This window comes from Hyperolius riggenbachi, chromosome 11 (genome assembly GCF_040937935.1).
Source record: "Hyperolius riggenbachi isolate aHypRig1 chromosome 11, aHypRig1.pri, whole genome shotgun sequence".
In the NCBI taxonomy this organism is placed as follows: Eukaryota; Metazoa; Chordata; class Amphibia; order Anura; family Hyperoliidae; genus Hyperolius; species Hyperolius riggenbachi.
This window is the reverse complement of record NC_090656.1, coordinates 149,768,746-149,794,205: the sequence shown is the minus strand read 5'-3', so window position 1 is coordinate 149,794,205 and position 25,460 is coordinate 149,768,746. Positions and strand designations below refer to the sequence as shown.

At 44.9% G+C, this 25,460-nt stretch overlaps 1 protein-coding gene across 13 annotated transcripts in view; it reads right to left on the bottom strand.

Moving 5' to 3' along the window:
• FLRT1 (fibronectin leucine rich transmembrane protein 1) overlaps positions 1–25,460 on the bottom strand; it is an 878,261-nt gene that overhangs the window by 638,428 nt on the left and 214,373 nt on the right. The window contains exon 3 of one of the 13 annotated variants that reach the window (XM_068259995.1): positions 5,079–5,180. The exons of the other annotated variants lie outside the window; for them this stretch is intronic. The gene's annotated coding sequence lies outside the window, so the exon portion shown is untranslated. The remainder of the gene's footprint in view (positions 1–5,078; positions 5,181–25,460) is intronic. 13 annotated transcript variants of the gene reach the window in all.

Genomic DNA, 25,460 nt, shown 5'->3' with positions numbered 1-25,460 from the left:
CGGCCAAGCACGGGCACAGCGGGCACTAAAAACCGAAAACCGCCGGATACTGACGATCCCCAGATCGTCTTTACAGGAACCGCGGTTTCGGTTTAAAACCGGAAAATCGTGCAGCCCTAGTATATAGGAAGCAGCCAGCTCCCCAGTGTAGCATAGATTGTATCCAGCCCCAGCCCCCCTTGTAGAATAGCTATTAGCTACCCCCTTCTGTAGCAGAGATAGCAGCAAGCCCCTCCCCCCCACCCCCTTCACCATGTAGTATAAGTAGTCAGGCCCCCAAAGGATAGGCAATAGCTTTTCCCCCTGAGATGAGGTGTCACTTACCTCTCCTGGCTCAGAAATCACTGCAGCGCTGATGGTGGGCAGCTATAGACCTTCTGCAGAGTTGCAAGCGGAAGGAGTATACAGTAGGTAGTAGCTTTTACCACTGAGCTGTGCAATCAATCACCACTTCTGGCTGCAACCGAGTCCCCTGCAACACTGAAGCTTCCTCTTCCCCTCAGCTGCTGCTTCGTATCTCTCCTCCACCCGGCATCTCTCACACGTAATGCATGAATCGGCAAATCACTTGTGAGAGATGACGGGTGGAGGAGAGACACGCAGCGGCAGTTGAGGAGAAGAGAAAGTTTCAGTGTTGCAGGGGACTCTGTTCCAGCCAGAAGTGGTGATTGATTGCACAGCTCAGCGGTAAAAGCTACTAACTATACTCCTTCTGCTCGCAACTCTGCAGGAGGTCTGTAGCCGCCCACCGCAATGTGACAGCGGTAAAAATGCAGGGCAGCTGCGGACCGAGTCTATATGCTGGTGAATGGCTGATAACTGCTCAAGTGTCGGCGCCTTGTGTCTGCTGCCGCCATAGATCCTGGTCTAGTTGGCCTTGCCACAAATCCAGCCCTGGTGATACTGGTACTATACTGCATATGTTGTGGGAATGCCCAATAGTCACAAAATGTTGGGCAAAAATAGAACTTATTCTCTGTTCCTTATTACCTTCACATTTTAAACTCTTTTCTCAAACAGCATCATTATAATGTAGCCTAGAAGACATATTAATATCTGCACTGCAACTTATCACTGCTTCTTGTAAATTCCCTATGGATAATCCTATCAACCTTAGTCATTGTCAGCAATAACATGCACTTAGAAAACGTAACCGCTTCAGCCTGTAGTGTTTTTTCACCTTATGCATCCGAGCAATTTTCACCTCCCATTCATTCACCAATAACTTTATCACCACTTATCACAATGAAATCATCTATATCTTGTTTTTTTCCGCCACCAGTTTAGGCTTTCTTTGGGTGGTACATTTTGCTAAGAATTATTTATTCCTAAATGTATTTTAACGGGAATACCGTATTAAGAAAAAAATGGAAAAAAATCATTATTTCTCAGTTTTCGCCCATTATAGCTTTAAAATAATACATGCTACCATAATTTAAACCCACGCATTTTATTTGCCCATTTGTCCCGGTTATTACACCATTTAAATTATGTCCCTATCATAATGCATGGTGCCAATATTTTATCACTATTTACAAGCTCATAATTTAAAAAAATAATAGTAATATACCCTCTTGACATGCATATTAAAAAAGTTCAGACCCTTAGGTAACTATTTATGTTTTTTTGTTTGTTTGTTTTAATTGTAATATTTTTTTTTATTTGGGTATTTTTGGGAGAGTGTGGGAGGTAAACAGTTAATTCATAATTGTAATTATATGTTTGTTTCTTTACAAATTACATGTAAATGTAGTTTTACTCAGTCTTTTTTTTTTCATCCTGTAAACGAGCGATCACACTTGAATGTGAAGGGAGAATGTGAATTTCTTTTTTCTTCAGAAAGATTGCAGCTTCTCATAGAAGCCATCGGTCTTTCTAACAGGGAATTAGATCAATGAATGGGAACTGCGTTCCCATTTATTGATCTCCGGGCTAACGAGAGGCAGCACGGAAGTGGTCAGGTACACGCGATCGGCTGTGGGAGTGCACGGAAGCAGCCTTTTGGACATAGCAAAACTGCGGTGACTGCGGTTTGTTGGGCTGGGTGTTAACTGATGCCAACTACCTAACAAAGGGGCCTAGCTAACTAACTGGCCTAACTGTTAATACAGAGAGGGGGTCAGTGGGTGATCAGGAGCCCGCAGGGGGCTGAAAAGGGCCTGATCAGATGGGTGTCAGTCACAGGAAGCTGGAAGGAGGCTATCAGAGGGTGATAAAAGGCTGTTTATAGGCCTTACAGAGTTGAGATCACAAGTAAACAATAGCAGGGCGGTGATGGGGGTGGTGATCATTGAGGGGGGATCAGGGGGTGATTAGGAGCCTGAAGAGGGCTGATTAGGGCCTGATCTGATGGATGAGAGTGGCAGGTGGTGATTAGAAGACACCCCAAGGTGTTCAGTGAGGGGTATAGTGAGTTCATAGAAGATTTTATTTTTTGTTACAAGTTAGTGGAAAATGGCACTTTGTGAGAAAAAACATTAAAAAAAAACATTTCCACTAACTTGTGACAAAAAATAAAGTCTTCCATGAGCTCACCATACCTTGGGGTGTCTTCTTTCCAAAATGGGGTTACTTGTGGGGTTCCTATACTGCCCTGGCATTTTAGGGGCTCTAAATCGTGAGGAGTAGTCTGGAAACCAAATGCATAAAAATGACCTGTGAAATCCTAAAGGAACTCATTAGACTTTGGGCCCCTTTGCACAACTAGGCTGCAAAAAAGTGTCACACGTGGTATTGCCGTACTCAGGAGAAGTAGTATAATGTGTTTTGGGATGTTTTACACATACCCATGTCAGGTGGAAGAAATATCTCTGTAAATGGACAATTTAGTGTAAAAAAAACAAAAAATCGAAAAAATTGTCCTACATACAATACAGAAAAACAAAAGTTTGCTTTCCTAAAACAGAAAGAATTTGCGATATTTCAGGTTGGAGTGAGCTTGAGATGACTCCCAGAGCAACACTGCTGAATATATGCAAATTAACCATTGTGCCCTTAGAAGCTAAACACACCTCCAGAACCGCTGGAATGCAATGATGTGTCAGCTTGTTAATTTGTACAGAGCCATAATAATCCAACATGCATACAGACTGTTTCGGATTGTTTGATCCTCATCAGTGCATGGCATGGATTAATTTGGCTCTGTGGAGTAGGGCTTGTGAATCCGAGAGGCACAGACTAACCAGCAAGCTCATGGTGACCCAGAACTCATTGGAGTGTGTAAGGGACTACAATGGTCCTAAAATCCCCCTTACTAAGATGTTAAGAAAAACAAAAGTTTGCTTTCCTAAAACAGAAAGAATTTGCGATATTTCAGGTTGGAGTGAGCTTGAGATGTCTCCCAGAGCAACACTGCTGAATATATGCAAATTAACCATTGTGCCCTTAGAAGCTAAACACACCTCCAGAACCGCTGGAATGCAATGATGTGTCAGCTTGTTAATTTGTACAGAGCCATAATAATCCAACATGCATACAGACTGTTTCGGATTGTTTGATCCTCATCAGTGCATGGCATGGATTAATTTGGCTCTATGGAGTAGGGCTTGTGAATCCGAGAGGCACAGACTAACCAGCAAGCTCATGGTGACCCAGAACTCATTGGAGTGTGTAAGGGACTACAATGGTCCTAAAAGCCCCCTTACTAAGATGTTAAGAAAAACAAAAGTTTGCTTTCCTAAAACAGAAAGAATTTGCGATATTTCAGGTTGGAGTGAGCTTGAGATGTCTCCCAGAGCATCGCTGCTGAATACATGCAAATTAACCATTGTACCCTTAAAAGCTAAACACACCTCCAGAACCGCTGGAATGCAATGATGTATCAGCTTGTTAATTTGTACAGAGCCATAATAATCCAACATGCATACAGACTGTTTCGGATTGTTTGATCCTCATCAATGCATGGCATGGATTAATTTGGCTCTATGGAGTAGGGCTTGTGAATCCGAGAGGCACAGACTAACCAGCAAGCTCATGGTGACGCAGAACTCATTGGAGTGTGTAAGGGACTACAATGGTCCTAAAAGCCCCCTTACTAAGATGTTAAGAAAAACAAAAGTTTGCTTTCCTAAAACAGAAAAAAATTTGCGATATTTCAGGTTGGAGTGAGCTTGAGATGTCTCCCAGAGCAACACTGCTGAATATATGCAAATTAACCATTGTTACCATACAATACAGAGAAATGTCGTACAGCGATACCACATGTGTGACACTTTTTGCTGCCTAGCTGCACAAAGGGGCCCAAAGCCCAATGAGCTTCTTTAGGCTTTATAGGGGTGCTCACAATTTATCCCTCCCAATACCAGAGCAGTACAAGTACCCCACAAGTGACCCAATATTGGAAGAAAGTAGACACCCCAAGGTATTCACTGAGGGGCATGGTGAGTCCATGGCAGATTTCATTTTTTTTGTCACAAGTTAGCAGAGATGGAAACACTTTTTTTATTATATATTTTTGTCACAAAGTGTCAACTTCTGCTAACTTGTGACAAAAAATAAAATCTTCTATGAACTCACCATGCCCCTCAGTGAATACCGTGGGTGTCTTATATCCAAAATAAGGTCATTTGGGGGGTATTTATACTATCCTGGCATTCTAGCACCTCAAGAAACATGACAGGTGCTCAGAAAAGTCAGAGCTGCTTCAAACTGTGTAAATTCACTTTTTTGTACCATAGTTTGTAAACGCTATAACTTTTACCCAAACCAATAAATATACGCTTATTGGATTATTTTTTTTATCAAAGCATGTAGCACAACAAATTTGGACAAAAACGTGTCTAGAAATTTTACTTTATTTGAAAAATTTAACACAGAAAGTAAAAAATATAATTTTTTACAAAATTCCTGTTTTTTGATGAATATAATAAAAATGTAAAATCTCAGACTGAATCAAATAGCACGGAAAAAAAGATGTACTAGTGACAAGAGAAGGAGGTAAAATTTGTTTGGTTAGTAAGTTGTATGACTGAGCAATAAACCGTTAAAGCCGTGCAGTGCAGAATTGTAAAAAATGGCCTGGTCACTAGGGGGGTTTAAAGGAGTTATCAGGCAAATTTCGTAAAATGAGGTTTACTCACCTGGGGCTTTCTCCAGCCCCTTGCAGCAGACTGTCCCATGCCGACCGCTCTGCTACCCGCCGCTGTCCCGGTCTCGCTGCACGGTGCAAAGGCACAGTAGTTCTGTCAAAATCCAAGTACCCAGCAGAAAATGAGCAATAAAGCAAAGTGAGCAATAATAAGCACACCCAGTAGCTAGACTAGCTAACGCTATCACGGCTAAGGAATGAATGACCCAGACAGGTTGTTTAAATACAGGCAGCATCCAATCAGTGGCTGTCCACTCACACTGCGCACCAATCACACCACAAGGAGAATCCTACCTAAGTGTCAGCTGACTAGGAACGTCCACTGACACTAAATCTTCAGCTTTCTCAGCGAATAGAACGGACGCTTATCAAGACACGACCATCTTCTTTGAAGACCATGAAGTACGCTCGCTCCCCTGTTGCCATGGACGCTGTTGCCATGGGTAGCTATGCGGGTGTGAATGTGCGCAGTACCCAGAAGCACGAGTGCCAGAATGATTCCCGGAGGAGACGGCCGCCTCGCTGGATCCCGGAGGTAAGTCCTTACCAAGCTCCTATACAAAGAGTTTTAGTTGTGCTTAACGTTTTGCGATCTGCTAGCGATCAGATCGCAAAGCGCTGGAAGTGGAAAGGGCCCTTACTGGACTATCAATACCTTCTAAACAAGGACAGTGTTTTCTAACATTTGATATTCTGTGTCTGTCAACATGGCCCTCCGCAATTGTGTGTTGGGAGTGAGTGCAGGTCTAAATCTGGAATGTGGAGTAAGGAGCTAAAGTTCAAAGTCGACGCTAGGACCAGTCTCAGTATTTTTTTTTATACCCGCAATACATTTGCCTGTATTTTCAGTATTTAAGAATCCTACTACCCTACAACATAGATAAGGAACTAAATAGAAATCCAAATACAGGTAAAGTTGAGGCCAAAATGATTAGCCCCCCCCCCCCCCCCCCCAGAAATTATGGAACATTTTCCTAAGCTTCTTCCCAATGTTTGCAGCATTAATGAAACTTGATATAATCAAACATTTACCAGTGCTGTTTAGTAGATTTTGGTACATTTTTGTAATATAAAATACATTTTTAGGTTTACTTTATATCAAATACAGGTAGTCCCGACTTACGAATGCCCGGCTTATGAACAACCCGCCGATACGAATGGCATGGATTCTCTGTTTCCATGGGGACAAGTACATTTTTTTTTCAAATTAGACTTGTAGTTTTTGAGAAAATCGATTTTAAAAAAATCAAAGAAAAAATGGCTTTTAAACTTGTATAAACAGGTACGAAGGGCAGAGGTGACACAGAGGGGGACACTGGAGGCACAGGGGTCACAGAGGAGGTACGGGGACAGAGAGGGCACAATATTCCGACTTAAGAACAGATTCAGGTTAAGAACTAACCTATAGTCCCTATCTCGTTCGTTAACCGGGGACTACCTGTATAGTAAAAATGGGGTGGTCAAAAAATATAAGCCCCATGTGAATGTTTGTTTCAAAACACACATACCGTATATACTCGAGTAAAAGCCAACCCGAGTATACACCTACCCTCTACCCAACTTTTACCTAAAAACAGGGAAAAATCATTGGCCCGAGTGTAAATTGAGGGTAGAATATGCAGCACCTACTAAGGACCTCCTAGGGCTCTCTGATTACTAACCCGGGGCTCTGACCCCAGCATCTTCAGCTGACAATATACAGTTTAACTACTGGCTCTTCTTCCTGGATCTCACATCTTGCTACTGCACTCTGTGCAATGCATATATGTGATCGGGCCCATAAGAAATAATTGGAAATGCCTCTCTATGTGTTGTGGATGCCCTGTAAAAAGCATTGCAGCTTCACACAGATGACATCTGCAATATTAGGTTGAGCCAGGAGTATGTAGTATTCTGAGTGACTCAGAGCTGTATGGCTGATAAGGTTGTGTTATCCAAACAAGACAGAATCCAAAATCAGCAGATCAGCCAGGCAAATAACATTTTAAAAATGTGTCAGCTATGAGTACATAGGACAGAGTAACCAAGCAGCTCAGGGTGACCCAAACTACAAGGAATGTATAGGGGGGATAAAAGGAACCAAAAAGCCCTCCTACTAAAAAAGTAAAGCTTGGTGTAATTGCCTTCTTAAAACAGAAGGAAATTTGCAACAATTCAGTAAAAGTGAACATTTGTGGTTACCCACAATGCACTACCACTAAATATGCAAATTATCCCTTTTCACCCTTGGTAAGCAAAGCAAGCATCCAGAACTGCTGGTGTATAGCAAGCCTATAGCTTTAAGTTTTACACAACTATATCAAGCTCACATGCAGACAGCCTGTTTCGGACTTTTGGTCCTCATCAGTACATGGCAGGGATTGATAAGGCTGTATGAAATAGGGCTTGGACCAGTACAACAGAGTAACCAAGCAGCTCAGGGTGACCCAAACTACTAGGAATGTATAGGGGGATAAAAGGAACCAAAAAGCCCTCCTACTAAAAAAGCAAAGCTTGGTGTAATTGCCTTCTTAAAACAGAAGGAAATTTGCAATAATTCAGTAAAAGTGAACATTTGTGGTTACCCACAATGCACTACCTGGTAGTTCTGGATGCTTGCTTTGCTTACCAAGGGAGAAAAGGGATAATTTGCATATTTAGTGGTAGTGCATTGTGGGTAACCACAAATGTTCACTTATAACTGAATTATTGCAAATTTCCTTCTGTTTTAAGAAGGCAATTACACCATGAGTATATACGGTACTCCTACTTGCAAGCTGGAAATAGATTAGGTGAAGCCCCTACGAAAGCCTTAGTTCAGTCTTGGCAAATTCCGATTAAACCAAACGTTGCTGTATTTAGGCTCATCACTTATTGCAGCGTTAGCTGTACTATTGGCCACAAGACAATTCTGCATCTTTTTAATTTTAAAATGTATTTGATAAGAATTTTTATGTGGAAGCAACAACAAAAAATGAGTGGCACATCACAGCCCAATTGAAGTTTGCCCATGAACATTTGAAAAATAAAGATGAGTTCAGTGCTTTGGTCTGATGAGACTAAACTGGAACAGTTTGGGCACATGGATATTGCTTATGTTAGGTCAGTGATCTGCAAACTTGGTTCTCCAGCTGTTTAGGAACTATAAGTCCCACAATGCATTGCGGGAGTCTGATAGCCACAGTCATGATTCATAAAGGCAAATGCATTGTGGGACTTGTAGTTCCTTAAAGGATATGTGAGATGACGTGACATGATGAGATAGACATGGGTATGTACAGTGCCTAGCACACTAATAACTATGCTGTATTCCTTTTTTTCGTTCTCTGCCTGAAAGAGTTAAATATCAAGTATGTAAGTGGCTGACTCAGGCCTGACTCAGACAGGAAGTGACTACAGTGTGACTCTCACTGTTAAGAAATTTCAACTATAAAACACTTTCCTAGCAGAAAATGGCTTTTGAGAGCAGGAAAGAGATAAAAAGTGTCAACAGTTCATAGTTTTTAGCTCTAGCATACATCAATGAATGTATCATTGAGCAAAAACAATAAAACAGTTAAAACTTAAAAAGTAGATTTAAACATAAAATAAAACTGTGGAATATCTTAAAAAGTCATTTTTAGGAGAAGGAAGATAGATACAATCGTTTATTTCATTAGTTTATTTTCGCTTCGGGTGTCCTTTAACAGCTGGAGAGCCAAGTTTGCAGATCACTGTGTTAGGCGAAGATAGGGATAGGCCTTCAACCCTAGGAACACAGTTCCTGCTGTTAAACATGGGGGGGGGGGGTGGGTGGGAAGCATCATGCTGTGAGGCTGTCTTGCAGCCTCAGGCACAGGGAGCCTTATTTGGGTGCATGGTATCATGAAAAAACAGGCTGGCATATGTATCAACAAAACACCAAAATTCCTGTGGATTCCAAAAGTGTAAATATGTAATTTATTAAGCATACCAAAAAACTACATAATTAAGAGATACTATACATGACTTCATAGTAGAAAATAATCTTATTTCTCAGCATCAACATGGGTTTACTAAAGACAGGTCCTGTTTGACTAACATGCTCAGCTTTTATGAGGTAGTGAATGCTTATAAGGATATTGGGAATGCTGTAGATGTGATGTACTTGGACTTTGCAAAGGCCTTCGACACTGTTCCCCACAAAAGTCTGGTGCAAAAGTTGAGGATGCAAGGACTGGGGAAGAGTCTGTGTGCATGGATAGGGAACTGGCTAATGAACAGAAAACGAAGAGTTGTGGTCAATGGATCATACTCAAAATGGGAGAATGTTAGCAGTGGGGTCCCACAGGGGTCTGTACTGGGTCTAGTGCTCTTCAATTTATTTATTAGTTTCAAATAGTTTTATTGGGTTGACAAAAACCCATTACAAAATACAGCAATTGTTCTTTTACCCCTATCGGGGCTGTGCTAAATACAAACATAGTAGTATAAAACAGGTAAACAGGTATTACACATGCACTCTGTTTTGGTGCGGAGTGTTGTACAGGAAAGCAGAGGAGGCAACAATGAGAATTTTGTGAACGTGAGGTCATTACATAGGTTCATAGCGTAAATGCACAGGAGCGCAATCCCAATAAGGTTGAAGCACTCAACCATGGCTGCCACGTCTTAATAAATACATCAAAGGTATCATTTATGATAGCTAATATCCTTTCAGAGATCATAATGTCAAGTATTATGTTATCAGTTAGATTGATGGATAGTGTTGGCTGCATCCACTGTTTGGCTATATGTGATCTAGCAGCCTTTGCTACATGTTGTGCTAACCTATGATAGGGATGCTTCCATTTTGGGGGTTTATCGCCAAAAAGGAGCATACAGGGATCTGGAGCCAGGGAAGTCCCCAACACGGTGTTTATTAATAAAGTAACCTCCCCCAATATTTCTGCACCACTGGGCAAAACCACTGTATGTGCTTAATATCTCCTTCCTCACCACACTTTCTAAAGCATAGATTTGATTTGGTTGGGTCCATGCCATGTAATTGGAATGGCGTAATGTATGCTCGGTGGAGGACCTTATAATTGGTTTCAATGTGGGAGAAGTAGTTACTACCCTTAGAGAGGGTGGTACAACATTTGGACCATCTTTCCAGGGTGAGTTCAACTCCCAGTTCCGTTTCCCATGTTAACATTGGCTTGAGTTTTTGGAGTGTAAGAGGCTGTGAAAGAGTGGAATACAATAATGATATAAGGCCTCCTTCTAATGGTCTAAGGTCACACCAGGCCTCATAAGCTGAGCGTTGTGGGATGAGAGAGTTGGTTGGACCCATGGATTTAAGAAAGTGATAAATCTGCATTGCTGCCAGGTATTCCGAGGGGGGAAATTCCATTTTGGCTTTAAATTGGTCCCAAGATGGAAGTTTGTCACTTATAAACAAATGTTTGATGTGGGTAATCCCCTTATCTTTCCACCATCTGAACGCCCGCAGGTCCAGTCCTGGCTTAAACATAGGGTTATTATACAGCGGGAGGAGAGATGGGATTTTCGACTGCGGTTGCTTTCTAAATCTAAGGGGTCGCCATAAGGAAAGCAGTTCCAACATAAGCAGGGTGCACCAAGATATAGGCCTCAATTCACTAAGATCATGCTAGAGATAATAAGGCAAGAGAAAACTTACCTCCACACGTGAGAGAGTTATCTTACCTCTTCATTCCTTAAGTTACCTCTCCTGTAGTTAATTTACCTCCTCTGTAGTTAATTTACCTCCTCTGTAGTTATTTTCACATGCAGCTAATTAACAGCCTGTCTTTAACTCTGGAGTGTGATGATCCGCTCAGCTGGCTGCACAGGCAGACAGCTGTTTGTCCATTCCTCTAGTCTGTGGGCTGCAGGTCTCTGGAACAGAGACCTGTCTTTCCATTGCAAGTTTCTGGTCTGTTCTCTTGCTGGGGAATTTGCATACATTCGTTATGCAAATCCCCTACCTGCCTTCTTTGATGACTGGCACTATAAGAGCTTTATGTTTCCCAGAAGGCTTTGCTGGTCATTTCCTTTCCATGATCTGTTCCTGATGGACACTGCTGGAGTGTCAGCCATTGCTATCTAGTATAGTTAATTCCTGGGGGTTGCTTTAGGCTCCCCTTCTAGCCCAGTCAGGTTGTATTATCTGTATTGCCTGTTCTGTCTTGTCTTGCCTGTTGCCATTGTCCTGTCCCAAAGGTGGTCGACAGGAAATGGTTCTGATCTCTGTTCTTGGAGTATAGCTGGTGCAGCGGTTGCTACCAGCTATCTCTTCTGTTCTGTCTCCTGGGATCGCGCTGGCTACTTTTCGCTAGCGCTGGGGATCCTATCTCTCGCTTGTCCCTGTTTTCGTGTGTCTGTCTTGTCTGCTACGCTTGCTGGAGGCTCGGTGAGGTAACCGTTAAGCAAGCGCTCGCGTCCTCTGTTTCATGTTTGTCTGTCGATGGTTAGTTAGGCGTGCTTGTCTCTATTGTGCTTATCACGTGGAGACCGCGCATAACCGCGTGCACTGTTGCGAATGAGTGCGGTGTTCGCGGTTAGCTAGCGTTTGTTGTTTTCCGTATCTCCTTATTGTATTATTTGCTGTGCCTTTGCTACCCTCATATTCTATTCTGATCTGCCTTGTGTCACGTCTGGCGATCGCACCTCTCGCGATCGCGTTCCTATTTCATATCTGCTGTTGTGTGTGCGCGGTCGCGGGGTGGCGACTGGATTGGCGCACAAACATACAACCTGTCCCTTTGCTCAATCTCATTCGCAATCGCCTCTCTCCCTACCACAGTTTTGCCGGCATCCAGCTTCCTCAGTGGGTGTAGCCTCACTCACGTCAAGCTGCGCTTACATCACAAATATCAACCAATCACTGCGAAGCCAGACTGAAGGGGGAGGGAGCTTCAACATCACGCCGAGCCTGCCTAATCATGTAGGGGGAGGGCAAGGCATGTGACGCGAACACAGTGTCGGCATTGACATTTTGTGGCTGAGTATGCAGAAATCTGCTCATAATCTAAGTTTAGGTCCTTGCTGGGTCTTTCAACAAGACAATGACCCAAAGCATACATCTAAATTAGTCCAAAACTCTCTCAAGGATAAAAAAATCAAGATTCTGGGGTGGCCCGCACACAGCTCAGACCTCAGTCCTATTAAGAATGTGTGGTGGGTGCTCAAAGTAAATGTCCGTGCTTGGTTATGCAATTTGTACCAGCTGCAATGGAAGAATGGGTCAAAATCCCTAAGGAGATCCATGCCAACCTAGTAAAGAACTATTCGAGATTGCTGTCAGTTGTGGCTCAGAAAGGGTACACTATTGACTATTAATGGCCTGGGGCTAAACATTTTAAATGTCTAATTGTTGTCCTTTCTTGTTTCAACTCTCAGTTGATAGTTGATCAAAGTATCAATAAGATATCCTAATTAAATTTTGTGGACATTGTTTTTTTTTTTATAGTGTACCGTATATACTCGCATATAAGCCGACCTGCGTATAAGCCGAGGTACCCACTTTCCCCTCAGAAACCAGGAAAAAGTGATTGACTCACGTATAAGCCCCCTACCCAGTACTAGACTTGCACTGGACTTGCCCCCAGTGAAAAGCCAGCTCCCCTCCCCATAGCCTAATGTGCCCCAAGTATTATCATCAGTAGTCTCAAGATGCCACTAGATGGCATCATAGATATGAGAGACAGCGATTGCCACACATGAAGAATCCCTAATCACTGCACTGCTGACACACTTGCACGCATCGCTCCACAAGCCAGGGGACACAGGTAGTCTTGAGCAGTGCACTCTGCACACCATGTTGCAGGGGATGGGGGGCACAGACATAGCAGGGAGCCAGCTGGCAAAAGCAGGATCACTAGTGAAAGATCCTTAAGTTCCTCTACCAGTAACAAAACCTGCTCCACCATCCGTTCTGCTCCACTAACCCACATATAAGCCGAGGGGGGTAACTTTTCAGCACATTTTTTTATGCTGAAAAATTAGACTTATACCCGAGTATATACAGTATTTGTTTCCAAAATAACAGAGTAACCAAGCAGCTCAGGGTGGCCCAAACCACTAGGAATGTATAGGGGGATAAAAGAGACCAAAAAGCCCTCCTACTAATAAGCAATGCTTGGTGGAATTTGCCTTCTTAAAACAGAAGGAAATTTACAATAATTCAGCTATAAGTGAGCATTTGTGGATACCCACAATGCACCACTACTGAATATGCAAACAATCCCTTTTCGCCCTTGGTAAGCAAAGCAAGCATCCAGAACCGCTGGTGTATAGCAAGCCTATAGCTCTAAATATTACACAGCCACATCAACCCCACATGTAGACAGCCTGTTTCGGGCTTTTGGCCCTTATCAGTACATGGTAGGGATTGATATGGCTGTATTGGATAGGGCTTGGACCAGTACAACAGAGTAACCAAGCAGCTCAGGGTGACCAAAACCACTAGGAATGTATAGGGGGATAAACACTTGCTAATGGTCATTTTCGTGGAGATATCAAGAATGTTGTCTATTTTCATAGGGGGGGGGGGTAATAATTTTGGCCTCAACTGTATGTGCCAACTTCATAAAAGGTTTGTAAGGTTGAAAGAAGACAAAAACTTAGTACAGGTTTGTTACTGAAGCTCCTTACCAATATAAATAGCAACCAGGGCTGTGGAGTCGGAGTCTAGGAGTCGGAGCAATTTTGGGTACTTGGAGGCGGCGGTTTCAATAAACTAGTAGTAGTCGGAGTCTGATGATTTTTGAAACAAATCCATAGCCTTTGTAACAATTAGACTAAGGAGTTGGAGTCAAAGCAATTTTGGGTACCTGGAGTCAGAGTCGGTGGTTTCATAAAATGAGAAGTCGGAGTCGGATGATTTTTGTACCAACTCCACAGACCTGATAGCAACAGCAATATGCAGCTGCAGATCACAACCAATTATACATGGATTATCGTGCAGACTACCTAAAGATGATTTCTGTTTGGTTCCAAAAATTTGCTCAATACTAGATTGTTCTTTTCATGTAATGAGAAAACTCCATGCATGCACTATACATGCACATTTATATAATGCAACTGCTCTTACTACACAGACACACATCAGCTGGAAGTGATCCTCCCTAGTCTTACATAGTCATTCACAAATTGTGCAGTATGTGGAGGCAGTGTTTGAGTGTTCTGTACAGGTTAAGTATAAAGATAAGCCTGAACTCCTAGCCTATAAGTGCACTGAATAGTCCCATGCTAAGTACCTCTGCCATTAAATGTTTACTTTAAATGGCAGGTGCACATACTATGCATTTTAAATTAGTTAATTATATATTCAGTATATTGTCCTGTCTGGTTTTGATATTCTGTGTCATGCCCATCTTGTTAATTTCCTACAAGACTTTTCTCTTTCTCCAGGACAAATCATTTGCTCTCTCCTCTGTTTACTTCATCTCTTATCAACCTCCACACATATTTCTACCCTGTCTTCTCACACTCTCTCCCTCCCTCCTTTTTGCTTCCTACATTGCACACATCTTTCTTCCTTTATTACACACATGCTCTGTCACCTTTTCTGACACATCTCTCATCACATACACACGTGCGCACACAATCTGTATTTTAATCAGAAATAATCTTTTCATACCTCAAATTCCCTCTACTGCTCACTCCAGAGCCACAGTCTGTTCAGTGACTCCATTTTCTTTCTTTACCATGCCTCTTTCTGTCTGCATTTCTATCTGCCTGTCTTGTGTCTCCATGATTCTTTATTTTACTATGTCTCATTGCTTCTCTAACACTCCTTGCGTGTTCAGGCTCTTATGTCTCTCTCATTACATTACTAATTTTTTTTTCATTTCTGTGCTGTAACTTATTTATTCAACACAGAAAAGAATATATACAGTCTAAAACTGACCATTTAGAGTGCCTGGCCTGTTCTTTTGAATTTACATTAAAACAAAAAATGAAAACTGAGCTCTGAGATGTTTTTATTCATTTGTTTCTATTAGGTCAAGACCACCCCATACTTGTATGTAATACTTGTTATGATGTACACCTTTCAGTAGTGTACATTTAAAAGCAGGGGCTTTTCTAGGTTCCTGGGAGATTTGGGGCATCCCTGGGCACCAAAATGTAATGATTGTGCGTTACGCACAGAGCGCTGCAGCAAAAAAATGGGCGTGATCATATCATGGAAAGTGGGCATGGTCATAGGTGGGGCCAAATGTACATGAACATACCAGGACGTTAATATATTCAATAGGCAGTATTTCATATAAATAAGCCCTCACCTGGCTTCTGTCTTGTCTTCAGCTGGCTGGCCTGTGTGCTGTACTCGGCTGGCGGTTATGCTGTGCTGGAATTGCTGGCGGTGATGCTGTGGCCTGGCTGGTGGTGAAGCTGTGCCGGCCTGGCTGGTGGTGATGCTGAGCTGGCCTGGATTTGCTGGGTGAACGCTTTGCTGTACAGTACTGGGGCCCGGAGGCTTTGCTTTGCTGGGGGCTTTGCTAGGCTGAGGGGTTTGCTTTGCTGGGGGCTGTGCTTTGCTGGGCTGAGGCCCGGGCTTTACTTTGCTGGTCTGGGGGCTTTGCTTTGCTGAGGGCTTTGCTTTTCAGGGCTGGAAGCTTTGCTTTGCTGGACTGAGACCCAGGGGCTTTGCTTTTCTGGGACAGGTGGCTTTGCTTTGCTGGGCCCAGGGGATTTGCTTTGCTGGGGCCCGGGGCTTTGCTTTGCTGGGCTCGGAGGCTTTGCTTTGCTGGGCTGGGGCCCGGGGGCTCTGCTACTCTGTCACTAATAGAGATGGTCAATGAGATGCAAATAATTCTGCATTGATGATGGTTTATGCAAACTGTAGAGGTCGTCGGGGCTGGGTGCTGGATGGGAGGTATATATCTCCAGTGTTTGGACTGTGGTCCCTTTAAAACCTTGTGTGGCCCTAGGAAAGGAGTCCGGATTTTTGTAGAAGCAAGCAATTGCTGCTTGTGTGTTTTTTCTTTTCAGGGCCGGACTCCTGGGATGGGAGGGAAGGAAGGGCGGGCCTTCCCATCCCACCTAGGTACAAACCTGGTTGTCAGTGGGGCTGAGAAAGCCTCACTAATGTTATGTGGATGAGATGCTAATTATGCATAAGAAGCAGCCTCACAGGCAGTCTGGGAGAAGGTGTTTGGAGGAGTAGGATGTCACCTACTGGATCTCCTGTGAAGGAGGATTGGTGATCACTTGCTGGATGCAAAACCACACTGTGGACTGCTGTGAGTGTGGCTTTGGCCTGTTGGAAATATACTTGCTTTGAACAAACTGGACTTTTTACTACAAAAGCTGATGTAAGCTTACTGTTTATTTTCCTCATTACTGCTGAAAGTAAGCTGTTTATGTTCTGCTGCTAAAATAAACTGACTTTATTGTGTACATCTGTGTACTGCGTGCTGGCTGCAACCCTCTAAACTTCACAACTGGTGCTCAGATGCGAGCAGCGCAGTACTGCAGGAAAAAGTTCAGTTTAAAAACTGACATTTAAAGGGCTAGTCCCCCTGCTTGCATGATGGAGGAAATAGTGAAGCAGTTGACCCTAGCAACTGTGCAGCTTCAGCAGAGCATGGTGACTCAGCAGGCGAGCATGGTGACTCAACATCAAGCAACAGAAGCCCTGCAAGAGGCCACAGAAGCGGAGGCCAAAATGCTGGTTGAGGCTGTGCAGCAGATGGCCAAGGGGAGAGAAGCAGCAGGAGTTGCCCCTAGCAACCAAGCGATGGTGAGAGCCAGTCACTTTCTGCCAAAGTTGACGCTGGAAGCCTTTCTTCAAACATTTGAAAGGACAGCAGAGCGGGAAGGATGGTCGAAAGACAGATGGGTTGATCTCCTTGCACTGTTCCTGACGAGAGAACCCCAAAAGGCCTACTACGATCTCACCCCGGCAGACGCTCTGGACTATGATCGGTTAAAGGCAGAGATCCTGGCCTGGCTAGGTGTGACCACAGCGGTTCGGGCCCAGCGGGTGTACAGGTGGCAATACCTGATGGATCGTCCAGCCAGATCACAGATGCATGACCTCGTCCATCTGGCAACAAAGTAGCTGCAACCAGAGGTTCTCACAGGTCCACAGATGGTGGAGCGATTTGTGCTGGACAGGTTCCTGCGTGCCCTGTGCCAGTGGATCTACAGCAGTGGGTCAGCCATGCAGACCCCAAGACAGCGGAGCAGCTGGTAGAGATGGGGGAGAGATACACCGCAGTGGAGGGTCTGCTTTCTCCAAAGGGCCAGGCGGGCCCCATCTCGTCCCGTGATGCAAGGTCTCATTCTGGAAAGGGTGCTTCACGGAACCCCGGAACCAGCACCTCCAGCAACAGGGTAGTATCCCCCAACAGCCGCTCAGGGGCTGCCACCTGCTGTTGTGGTATCTCGGAGGGGAGGTGCAATCCAGTGTTGGCGATGTTCTGCCTGGGGCCATACCAGAGCCCAGTGTCCGCTGCAGGAGGAACCCATGCAATGTGATATGCTACGGAGGGTTTTTTTGCCCAGGAGGTATGCCTGGCTGAACGCCAGGAAAATTTCATTTGCACCGTTAGTGTGAACCAGGCACCTGCTCAAGCCTTGCTGGACTCAGGCAGTATGGTGACCATGTTGCACTGGTGGGGAACATTGACACAGTGCTAAAGCCACTCAAGGTTGTGTGCATTCATGGAGACACAAAGACATATCCTGTGGTGCCGGTATCGATTGCAACTGACTGTGGGACAATTACTCACGCCGTCGGAGTGGTAAGAAACTTGATGTGTCAAGTAATATTGGGACGAGACTTTCCACTGTTTTGGGAACTATGGGAGAATGTGAAAGGGAAATTGTTTAAGGTTGCTGAAAATACTCCCTCTCCAATAGAAGCTGATATACAATGTCTGGATGAATTTGTCCCAGAAAATGTATTATTGCAAAGTTGATGATGATGTATTGTTGCAAGTTGATGGAAATGTGACTGATCATCCATGTCTGGACCCTGAGCAGGTTGCTGAGGGGGGGAGGATGATTCCCCATTACAGGTTATGTTGGGCGAGGATGATGAGGAATCTTCCCCCCAATCTATGCTCCCCGACCTGAATGTGTCAAGAGGGACTTTCATCAATGCGCAGATGCGGGATACAACGCTATAACATGCTAGAGAGCAGGTAACTGTGGTGAACGGAGTGTCCCAGGAACCTGGGGCTGAGGAGAGATTTCCTTATTTTGCAGTCAATGGGGATCTGTTATATCGAGTTTCAAAAGTTAGAGACGAAGTTGTAGAACAGCTGTTAGTACCCCAATCCTTCCGGAGGATGGTGCTAGACTTAGCGCACAACAAAGCATTGGGAGGCCACCTAGGGGCCGAGAAAACGGAGGCGCGGATAATTGACAGGTTTTATTGGCCTGGTTTAAAGGCCTAAGTAAAGAACTATTGCGCTTCCTGCCCAACCTGACAGTTGACTGAGCCGAAGTCCTTTGGTGCCCTTACCAATAATAGAGGTTCCATTTGAACGTATTGCCATGGATATAGTGGGCCCCTTGGTAAAATCTGCCAGGGGGCACCAATATATCCTGGTAATACTCGATTATGTCACTCGTTACCCTGAAGCATTTCCTTTGAGGAAACCGACGTCCAAAGCTATCGCCCGCGAATTGTTCAATATGTTCACTCGGACGGGTTTTCCCAAGGAAATCCTCACGGACCAGGGGACTCCATTTATGTCCAAGGTTATGGCTGATGTGTGTAAACTATTCCAGATTAAGCAGATGAGAACATCTGTCTATCATCCTGGGAAAGTGAGTCCAGCCCCCATAAAAGCGTGGTGGAACATGTTTTCCAGTTACAAGAACGCATTGCCAAGGTAATGCCCCTTGTCAAGGAACACCTACTGGCAGCTCAAGAGGCACAGAGTCGGGCACAGAGTCGGGTATACAACCGCTCAGCGAGAATCAGACAGTTTAAGATAGGGGACAGAGTGGCAGTGTTAATCCCCACCGTGGAGAGTAAATTCTTGGCCAGGTGGCAAGGACCATTCGAGATTGTCGAGAAAGTAGGGGAGGTGAACTACAAGGTCCATCAGCCTGGGAAACGGAAACCCTATCAATTGTATCATGTCAATTTGTTGAAACCCTGGAAAGAGAGAGAGACTGATCCGGTTATGGTGGGTGTGAGTGTGGTCCCACAAGTCGGAATTGAGAATGTGAAAATAGCTCCCACTCTCTCTAAATCACAGGTCCAACAGGTGAAGGAGTTTCTCCAGAGAAACAAAGGAATTTTTTTCTGATTTGCCAGGACTCACAAATATGATTGAACATAACGTGATTACTGAGCCCAGGACTAAAGTGTTTATTATGCCCTATCACATTCCGGAGGCCCGCAGGAAGGCCGTATCGGAAGAAGTCAAACGGATGTTGGAATTGGATGTTATTGAGGAATCACAAAGTGAATGGTCAAGTCCGATTGTGTTGGTACCGAAGCCCAACGGGACTTTGCGATTCTGCAATGACTTCCGGAAGTTAAATAAAGTGTCCAAATTTGACGGATACTCGATGCCCCGGGTAGACGAGCTGATTGAGAGGTTAGGCCCTGCCTGTTACATCACAACCTTAGATCTGACCAAGGGGTATTGGCAAATACCCCATGAGGAAACAGCATTTTCCACGCCCGAGGGGCACTTTCAATACAAACGGATGCCGTTTGGATTGCAGACTGCCCCTGCAACCTTTCAGAGAGTCATGGACAGGTTGCTTCGTCCGCACCAAAAATATGCATCTGTCTATTTAGACGACGTTATTTTTAGTTCGGACTGGGAGTCCCATCTTCCAAAGGTGCAAGCAGTCCTGGATGCGCTGAAGAAAGGGGGTTTTACAGTGAACCCCGAGAAATGTGCCCTAGGTATGGAGGAAGCGAAGTACTTGGGGTACATTGTCGGAAGAGGGTTGGTAAAACCCCAAATTAATAAAGTGGAGGCAATTCAGGAATGGCCCCGCCCCCTTAGTAAGAAACAGGTTTGCGCTTTCCTGGGCATAGTGGGATACTACAGACGTTTTATTCCCAATTTTTCTACCCTGGCGGCTCCCTTAACTGACTTGATGAAGGTCCGTAAGTCTGTAATGATACAGTGGACAGCAGAAACAGAAAAAGCATTTGTGGAATTGAAGTCTGCTTTGTGTCATCATCCTGTCCTGGTAGCCCCAGATTTCACCCGGAGTTTGTAGTGCAGACAGATGCCTCAGATGTAGGGTTGGGGGCGGTGCCATCACAGGTGATTGATGGAGAAGAACATCCCATAGTTTTTCTCAGTCGGAAGCTGACGGCCGCTGAGAAAAACTATGCAGTGGTTGAGAGGGAATATTTGGCCATAAAATGGGCTCTGGCCTCCCTGCGTTATTATTTGTTGGGCAGGAAGTTCAGGCTCATTTCTGACCATGCACCTCTGACCTGGATGAAGAGAAATAAAGGTACGAATGCCAGAGTGTCCCGGTGGTTTCTCTCTCTCCAGGAGTTTAACTTTGTGGTGGAACACAGGCCTGGTAAAGTGCACCAAAACGCAGATGCCCTTTCCAAAGTCCACTGTTTGGTGGGTCCAAGTGCCTCCACCTCCTCGGGGTTGAGGCAGAGGGCGGGATATGTAGAGGTCATCGGGACTGGGTGCTGGATGGGAGGTATATATCTCCAGTGTTTGGACTGTGGTCCCTTTAAAACCTTGTGTGGTCCTAGGAAAGGAGTCCGGATTTTTGTAGAAGCAAGCAATTGCTGCTTGTGTGTTTTTTCTTTTCAGGGCCGGACTCCTGGGATGGGAGGGAAGGAAGGGCGGGCCTTCCCATCCCACCTAGGTACACACCTCGTTGTCAGTGGGGCTGAGAAAGCCTCACTAATGTTATGTGGATGAGATGCTAATTATGCATAAGAAGCAGCCTCACAGGCGGTCTGGGAGAAGGTGTTTGGAGGAGTAGGATGTCACCTACTTGATCTCCTGCGAAGGAGGATTGGTGATCACTTGCTGGATGCCAAACCACACTGTGGACTGCTGTGAGTGTGGCTTTGGCCTGTTGGAAATATACTTGCTTTAAACAAACTGGACTTTTTACTACAAAAGCTGACGTAAGCTTACTGTTTATTTTCCTCATTACTGCTGAAACTAAGCTGTTTATGTTTTGCTGCTAAAAAAAAAACGGACTTTATTTTGTACATCTGTGTACTGCCTGCTGGCTGCGACCCCTCTAAACTTCACAAAACGTATGCACTCCTTTTTCTCATGAAATCAAATAATTTGATATATTGTTAAATTTTGGTTTGGTGACTAAAGGTTACGTGAGACGGATAAAAAAAAAAAAGTTTTGGGGGCGCATGCGCGGCGCGCTTGAGGACGGAAGCAGCCGTATGTAGCTCCGTATCACCGCAGCTCTAAAAATGCCTAATGCAGGGGCTTGTGAGCACTTAAATCGATAATTTAATATGCAACCCCTGCAGAATGCTTAAAAACAAGAAGAGAATCGAGAGCCCAATATGGTGCAGTATTGTCAGGTAAAATGAAGAGTTCAATACAATTTTATGTGTATATACTCACAAACACGGGTTACCCATAGACAACCACTTTAAATGCAGGTGGGGAGCATTAGGACCTGACCCCACAAGTCGCTCTCTGTAGACAGTAGATGGGGATGCACCCCTCCACCCAGGGTGGACTAGAAGATCAGCAAAAGCTCGGTATACAGAGGCGCCAAAGTAGAGTAAAACGTTTTAAAAACCGTTTAAAAGCAGAGGGGGATGTTAGGGTGGACTTACCTCCCTCTTACAAAAAAGAAAACTCACTTGAGTCTCGATAAAACAGAATTGACAAATAATTTATTCAGCTCCACAAATGCAACGCGTTTCGCGGGCGTGACCCCGCTTCCTCAGGCAAAAATGGGAGCACAACTCAGTGGGTCAAGCAGTAGGTTTGAGCGCCCCTGCAGAAAGCAGCTGTGCATGTCTAGGAGGAAGAAACAAACTGATCCGACCTGGAAACAACGAACGGTGAGAGACTATCTACTCAGACCGCTTTCAGCCATCATGAGCTCACAAGATGGCCGCGGCTCACCCACTTCTTCGCAGGACTCACTTCCAGATCCAGACCCAGACTGGTCACAGGCAAAACCGGGTCGTGAGAAAAACCTCTCTAAACAAGATTTAATGGATGGCTTGGATAGCATGTATAAAAGACTAGCCGGTAAGTTCCAATCGGAACTACGTAGAGTGGAGGCCTCACTGACACACAAGATTTCCACACTGGGAACCCGGGTTGATAGGCTGGAAACTAAGCATGACAATCTACTGATCGCTCACAAAGAGCTGCAGGAAGAACACGCTACTTTAGCAGACACGGTAAAAAGCCTACAATCCCAATCGGAGGACTTCGATAACCGCACAAGACGAAATAATCTTCGGGTGAGGGGTCTCCTGGAAACATTTCAAGAAATTATACCACGATGTGAGTAAAATCTTTGCTACCCTTCTCCCAGATACACCAACGGAGGGATTTACATGTGACCGAATACACCGAGCGCTTAGGCCGCAACCAGGCCCAGACTTACCACCACGTGACATAATCCTCTGTATGAAAGACTTTCTGATCAAAGATGGGTGGTAGGCCAGAGTGAAATGGTGAGTTCGTCTTCTTGAAGATGTTCAAGGAGGGGGCTGCCCTAATAGGTGGAGCTAGGGAGTTCCATAATGTTGGAGCAGCTCTTGAGAAGTCCTGGAAGCGTGCATGGGACTGGGTGATGCGGGGGGCAGTCGGGCGAATTCATTCGAGGAGGTTTTGTGGACAGATTTGTAGGTCAGACACAGTATCTTGAATCTGATTCTGGACTGGATAGGAATCCAGTGGAGGGATTCACGGAGGGGAGCCGCCGTGGTGTAACGATGGTAGGAGTGGATAATTCTGGATGCCACATTCATTGTGGACTGCAGCGGGGCTATTCGGGTCATAGGGAGACCAGACAGAAGGGCATTGCCTTAGTCAAGGCGGAAAATTATGAGGGCAAAATTGGTGGTGGCAGAGGCCAGGAAAGAGCGGATTTTTCAGATGTTACGGAGGTGGAAGTTTCAGGACTTTGTGAGGTTTTGGATATTTTGAGTGAAGGAGAGTGCGGAGTCCAGGGTGACACCCAGACAGCGGGCTTGAGAGGTAGGGCGGCGAATGGTAGTGTGGTTAACAATGACATGCACTTCTGAGAGGTTCGGGGATGGCCGGGGTGGGAAGATCATAAATTCCGTTTTGTCTAGATTTAGTTTCAGGAACCAAGCAGACATCCAGGAGGAGATGGCTGATAGGCAGGAGGAGACCTTGTCCATGGTGGTGGGGGATATGTCAAGGGTGTGGAGGTAGATCTGGGTGTCATCAGCATAGAGATGATAGTTAAAACCCATGGAGGAGATAACCTTGCCAATGGACGATGTGTATAGGGAGAACAGTAGGGGGCCAAGGACCGAGCCTTGGGGGACTCCCACTGAGAGGTGGTTGGCAGTGGATGAGGACTCATTGAAGGAGGATGTGAAGGAGCGGTTGGAGAGGTAGGATGAAAGCCAAGTCAGGACGAGGTCGTGAATGCCCATAGACTGGAGGGACTGGAGGAGTAGGGGATGATCTACAGTGTCAAAAGCTGCTGAAAGGTCGAGGAGGAGGAGAATGGAGTATTTACCTTCAGCTTTAGCTAAGGCAAGGTCATTGACCACTTTGGTGAGAGCTGTTTCGGTTGAGTGGGCAGGCCGAAATCCAGATTGCAGTGGGTCTAGCAGTGAGTTGGCATTGAGGTACTGGGTCACGCGTTTGTGAACCAGACGCAGGACATGAGTGGTATCCTTCAAATAGGATGGGACAAATGTTAGGAGGGGTCTAAGGACATGGTCGAGGTACTTAGAAAGGGACTCAGTTACTGAACCCCTCCCGGAGACAATGGGCCTGCCCAGGGGGTCCTTGTGGACCTTGGGCAAGAAATAAATCACTGGCTTCGTAGGATAGGGTAGGAATATATCTTCTCCCAACTTTTCATCTAGAAATCCTAACTAATCCCTTTCTAAGAAGATTCCCTAGTTGATTTTGGTAGTGGTGGGTAGGGTCCGCCTCTAATCTAAGATAGGTATCAGTGTCCCCCAATTGTCTCATGGCCTCTTTGATATAGCTGGTGGTGGACATAACAACTATATTGCCACCTTTGTCCGCTTTTTTGACGGTCAAGTCCCGGCGGGATTTTAGCCATTTTAAGGCCCGCCATTCTGTAGCAGTTAGATTCCTTTTGCCTAGGGGATATATCAAGGCTTTTATCTCCCTTAACACCTGTTTTTGAAAGATGTCTAATGCCGAGCCCAACATGGGCGGAAAGGGGGCAACAGACGTGCAGGCCCGATATGTACGGGCCAGCAGCTCTGTCACCATACCCATCCCCCTCGTCCAGGCCACCATTCTCAGACAGCAATGACTGTAAGTCCACCAAAGCGATTACATCTCTTGGATGTGGATTTGGAAAAAAACCCAGGTTTCCAACAGGATTAGAGGGAATTCTTGCTTCATCAGATCCATACATTCGATAAATGTTCATCTTTCTCACATTTTTGTATAGGTCAATTTCGAACCGTGTGTAATCAAAGTTCCTTGTAGTCATAAAATTCAAACCTTTGGACAGCACATCAACACATGCCGTTGGCAATTCTATGTCGGATAGATTCAACACCTGTAGAGTCCCAGACCGAACACTATCAGCCTGCACTATCGGGAGGGGGGGTCAACCCCTTCCACGACACTCGTCTTGCACATTCTGACCCTAGGTTTTCTCCTTCCCCTCCTTGGTTTTCTAAAGGGATGTTTTTTGGTTTAGCTTCTCGTTTTTCACCTTCTGAGTCTGATCCAGACTCAGAGGTCCAGTGTCCTTTTTTAGGTTTGCGGGGTCTTCTTCTTTTGGGATAGTTTTTAGGTTTAAAGTCCTGCTGGACCAGTCAAACTTACAACCTGTTTTAAAGAGAATCTGTATTGTTAAAATCGCACAAAAGTAAACATACCAGTATGTTAGGGGACATCTCTTATTCCCCTCTGTCACAATTTTGCCGCTCCCCACCGCATTAAAAGTGGTCAAAAACTGTTTTAAAAAGTTTGTTTATAAACAAACAAAATGGCCACCAAAACAGGAAGTAGGTTGATGTACAGTATGTCCACACATAGAAAATACATCCATACACAAGCAGGCTGTTTACAGCTTTCCTTTTGAATCTCAAGAGATCATTTGTGTGTTTCTTTCCCCCTGCAGCTCTCATGCACTGAAGTGTCAGGCTGTGAGGCTGATTGTTTCTTTCTGCACACAGCTCTGCCAGTGTTTATAATTGCTCAGTATGTGAAAGCCAAGCCAGCTCAGAGGATTTATCCAGCTTGCAAAAGATAATAGAGCAGAGAGAAGCTGCCCTAAT